General features: G+C 41.7%; 1 long non-coding RNA gene across 1 annotated transcript; it reads right to left on the bottom strand.

Moving 5' to 3' along the window:
- Positions 1 to 706: 706 nt before the first annotated feature.
- Positions 707 to 1,395, bottom strand: LOC147301697 (uncharacterized). Its single transcript, XR_015127303.1, has 2 exons — positions 1,221 to 1,395; positions 707 to 1,140 (listed from the first exon to the last, which is right to left on the bottom strand). It is a non-coding gene; the product is annotated as an uncharacterized LOC147301697 (long non-coding RNA).
- Between the last annotated feature and the right edge of the window lie 3,819 nt (positions 1,396 to 5,214).

The raw sequence follows: 5,214 nt of genomic DNA, 5'->3' as shown, positions 1-5,214 counted from the left end.
CAAATGTGACCCGTTATAGCCAACAGAAAAAAAGCGGAGGCCCGAAAAACAGGTGGGGGTCCTCCACCACCACCACCACTCACAGAGGCTGAGCAGTTGGCCCTCAGCCAAAACAGTGGGCGCCCTGTGGCTGAAGGCATCTCTGTGGGGACATCCTCTGAGTCAATAACCCCGCAAGACACAAGTGCCTACATAGGGGGTAAATTCAAAATAATACATGATGTGCATACATCCTTTCTTCACAGTCACCTTTGCAGTGCGACTCATTCATTTGATAAACTCTTTACCATAATGGATTATTTTGTAGTGAAGTTATTTTCCTACTGATTTTGCCTTGCCTCAGTCTTGGTTGTCTTTGAGAGCATAATGACAATGAAGTGTAAGGTGATTGGTATGTTTGTTAATTGCCATTTGGTCCCTTGTAAGTTATAAGTGACCTGTATAAACCTCATATTCTATCAGTTGATGGTGATGGTGTACTGCATCTGGTGCAGCCTCCTGTTGAGCCAGACCAACATGCAGTTGTGAGTAATACTCCACAGATTATATGAGTTTACAGTAGAACAGCAATGTTGTTTATTTCTTTACTACAGGAAAATAATGAAGAAACATTGACAGCTGTTACAGAGGAGGAAGCAACAGAGACACTTTATGAGGTTTACATCTTTTAATACTTTGTGTACAGGAAATACAGGCGACCAATAAAGCCAGTTGAACAAAAAATCTGTTTATTCTTCTTTCAACATGTTGAGGTGATGGGTCAAAAGAAATGATTGTGACATATGGTGTCTCTGACTGCGCTTCCATCTTGTATGTCCGTGGGAGGGTCAGGATGTTCATGGTTTGGATCACTGCTGTTTGGTTCAGAAGGACAGTGTTCTCCTCTAATTGTGGCAATGTTGTGAAGAATCACACATGCCACAATAATGTCACATGCCCTTTCTGGGGTGACCCTGAGTCTTTGCAGGCACTGGAACCGGGCCTTAAGCATTCCGATAGTCATTTCAACTCTGGCTCTTGTCCTGCAATTAGCCAGATTATATCGCTGCTGTGGGCCCGGTTCAGGGTCAGAGTAAGGGGTAAGCAAATAGGGTAAACATGGATACCCCCTATCACCAAGCAAGTAGCCAGTGAACTCTCCTAAGACAGAAGGATACACTTCAGTTCAAATGTCCCTGAAGCAATTGGTCTTTATATATTTTAAAGTATTTTCAACTCACCATGTCCAAATTTTGTGCTCAGTGTACATTCACGGAATATTTGTGAGTCATGGACAGAGCCTGGCCACTTGGCTTCCACATTTGTGATAATGTTGGCAGCATCACATATGATCTTCACAGTGCAGAGAACACAAATTAGCATCCATTACTATGATGAAATAATTTGTTAGTTTGAAATGCTACAGGGAACTATGTACCTGTACGTTAATGCTGTGGAAAGACTTCCTGTTCACATAGTCTCCTTCATTTACTGAAGGAGCAATGATTGGAATGTGAGTACCATCTATACAGCCAATCACGCCTGGGAACCCTGAAAATAAATGTAAAATTTAAGTAGTAGTTCAAGTATCACCACATCATAAATTAAGTTTTGGTCATCCTGATACCTGCAATTTTGTGGCATCCCTCTTTGATGAATCTTGTGGGTCTATGACCGGGGAACACAAACGAGTACAGGAGACGTTTCAGTGCAACTGTAACATTCCTGACTGCCCGACAGACGGTATAGCCTTGGAAACGTGCTCAGCGTAACCAATATTATACAGAAAGCTCCCGTTTGCAAAAAACCGAAGTGCAATACAAATAATATGTACAGAACTGAGAGCATGTCCGCGATGTGTCACATGCGTAATATATGGCCTGAGGATGTTCTCCAAATAAATTATAGATTGTGCTGAGAAACGGTAACGTTCGCACAGACAATCATCAGGAAATGATAAAATGTCCAAACGCGCTCTGATCACTCTCTCCCGGCGGAGAGCTCTGCGGAGAATTTGGGCTTCACGATCTACTGGCTCTTCAAGGAAGGGACACGCCATGTCTGACACTTCCTACTGTCAGGTTTCCGACAAAGGGGCGGAGACAGTCAGGGTTAGTTGTAGTAAACCTGCTAGGGGGCAGGTTAGCTTCACGGCGTGTGTCGTCATAGTGACTCACTCAGGCTTCAGCTGAACTCGCTTTGTGAAACCGAAAACCCAGAGTTTTCGTTAACTCAGGGTATACTTACTCAGTTTTTCCACTAAACCGGCTTCCTGAAACAGGGCCCAGATCTTTTATCCTCGAAATATTTTTGAGGTGATAGTAAGCTGATTTTGTTATTGTCTTAATGTGTTTTTCTAAGTTTAGGTCTGCATCCATCACTACACCCAAATTTCTCGCCTGGTTTGTGGTTTTTAGATGTATAGATTGAAGTTCTCTGGTGACCTGTAATCGTTTTTCTTTGGCGCCAAAGACTATTACCTCAGTTTTGTTTTTGTTTAGCTGGAGAAAATTGTGGCACAACCAGTCATTGATTTCCTCAATGCATTTACCAAGAGCCTGTACAGGGCCTTGGTCTCCTGGTGACATTGTGATATATATTTGTGTGTCATCTGCATAGCTATGATAGTTTATTTTGTTGTTCTTTATAATCTGTGCCAGTGGGAGCATGTAGATGTTAAACAGAAGGGGTCCCAAGATGGAACCTTGGGGAACTCCACATGTGATACTTGTCTGCTCGGATGTGAAGTTACCTATTGATACAAAGTATTTCCTGTTTTCTACGTATGTTTTGAACCAGTTTAGTACAGTTCCTGAAAGACCTGCCCAGTTCTCCTGTTGTTTGAGTAATATGTTGTGGTCAACTGTATCAAATGCTGCACTGAGATCCAGTAAAACTAAGACTGACATTTTTCCACTGTCTGTATTCAGACATATGTCATTGAACACTTTGGTCAGAGCAGTTTCAGTGCTGTGGTTCTGTCTACAACCTGACTGGAAGGCATCATAGCAGTTATTCTGTTTTAAGAAGTAATTGAGCTGTTGAGAAACTGCTTTTTCAATGATCTTACTTAAAAATGGGAGATGGGAGATTTGAGATCGGCCTGTAGTTGTTCATTTGTGTCTTGTCAAGATTGTCCTTGTTCAGTATAGGTTTTATTACAGCAGTTTTTAGTGATTCTGGAAACACACTTGACATTAAAGAAAAGTTGACGATCTGTAATAGGTCTGACTCCAAAGTCTTTGAGACCTTTTTGAAAAAACTTGTTGGCAGGACATCTAAACAGCAGGAGGAGGAGTTCAGTTGACCTAAGATGTCATCCAGGTCTTTGCTGTTAATCGGGTGAAACTGTTTTATGGTGTTTAAACTGTTTTTCGGTGGACACAGTACATATCCTGGATCTGCTGTTGATGTACCAATTGCTTGTCTAATCTTTTGGATTTTTTCTGTGAAGAATTTGGCAAAGTCATTGCAGGCCATGGTTGAATGAAGTTCAGCTGGCACTGGCACAGGAGGGTTTGTTAGCCTGTCAACTGTAGAAAATAAGACCCGAGCATTATGGCTGTTTTTAGTGATGATGTCAGAGAAGTAGGACCTCCTTGCACTCCTCAGTTGTAAATTATAATTGTGAAGTTTCTCTTTATAGATGTCATAGTGAACCTGGAGGTTTGTTTTTCTCCATCTGCGCTCAGCTTTCCTACACTCTCTTTTTTCATTTTAAACTAGTGTGGAGTTTCTCCATGGAGACTTTTTCCTTCCAGAGATAACCTTCACCTTAATGGGAGCAATTGTATCCATTACATTTAACATTTTTAAATTGAAACTATTGACGAGCTCATTGACTGAACCTCTGGACAGGTCAGGTGTTAATGGGAAGACCTGGTTAAAGATCTCACTACTGTCTTCAGTTATACACCGTTTTGTGATCACTGCTGTTGATATATTTGTGTGGGCTGAGATTTTACTTTCAAAGAAAACACAGTAATGATCAGACAGGCCCACATCAGACACAGTAAGGTTTGAAATGCTCAGGCTCTTGGAGATCAGTAGGTCAAGAGTGTGTCCTCTATTATGTGTGGCCTCTGTTACATGCTGAGTCAGCCCAAAGTTGCCCAGAGTGTTACTCAGGTCTTTAGTCTCTTTGTCCTGAGGGTTGTCCACATGGATGTTAAAATCCCCAACAATAATTACACAGTCGAAATCAACACAGATCACAGACAGCAGTTCACTGAGGTCATTAAAAAAGTCTGTGCAGTATTTGGGAGGCCTGTAAACATTAAGAAACAACTTTGGATGGGGCCTTCAGCTGTAAAGCCACATATTCAAAAGACTGAAAACTTCCAGGGGATAGCTGCTTACATTGAAATGATTCATTAAATAGGACAGCAACCCCTCCTCCTCTCCTGCTCACCCTGGCCTCACTGATAAAACTGTAGTTAGGAGGGGTCGTCTCGATGAGAACAGCTCCACTGTTATTTTGGTCCAACCAAGTTTCAGTTAAAAACATAAAATCAAGGCTGTGCTCAGTGATTAAATCATTAATTAAAAATGTTTTCCCAGCTAAAGATCTAACGTTTAATAAAGCCAACTTAAGTGTTTTAGAGGCATTACTTGTCCCCTCGTGTTTGGGAGCAGTCTGTGGCACACAAGGTATGTTTACTATATTTAAAGATCTTTTAGAGTGCAGCTCTCTGTGTTTTGACCAGGCCACATGTCTCCTTCTGTCACCTAAAAGTACAGAAATTTTAAAACCTTCTAGTAAACAGGGTCCCAGCTTCTCCTGGGAAAAGTCACCACTGCCATAATCCTCGCAGCCCGGACCCTCCACACATCACACATCAGACTTCGGAGACAGAGCATGAAGGTGGTAAGGAGGAACTAAGGGGGGCGAGGCTGAGCAATGTGACTTCGATTGCTCTGTTGAGGGTGGGGCTTGTGTTGTCTTCGTATAGCTTTGAATAATTACACAGTATCCACTTGTGTTTTGCGAGCGTCTGCTCCAAACATTTTTATTATCTCATTCACAAATCAATCTTCTTTTATAGAGGCATTCATGAGCCCTCTCAAATACAGCGCCCCCTACTGGCAAAACCCCATTAGCACATGAACACCCACACATCACCACATCCCCTTTTCTCTGACAACATAGGTCCCACGAATCAACATATACACATAATTGTTTTACATCAATATATATTTTTTTCAACACCATCAGAATATAAGATAAAAACAAAT

This window comes from Aulonocara sp. 'chitande type north' Nkhata Bay, linkage group LG23 (assembly GCF_057382095.1).
Source record: "Aulonocara sp. 'chitande type north' Nkhata Bay isolate Kocher_YH1m ecotype deep benthic linkage group LG23, A_spYH_male_GT1.1, whole genome shotgun sequence".
Classification (NCBI taxonomy): Eukaryota; Metazoa; Chordata; class Actinopteri; order Cichliformes; family Cichlidae; genus Aulonocara; species Aulonocara sp. 'chitande type north' Nkhata Bay.
This window is presented reverse-complemented; position numbering and strand designations above follow the sequence as displayed.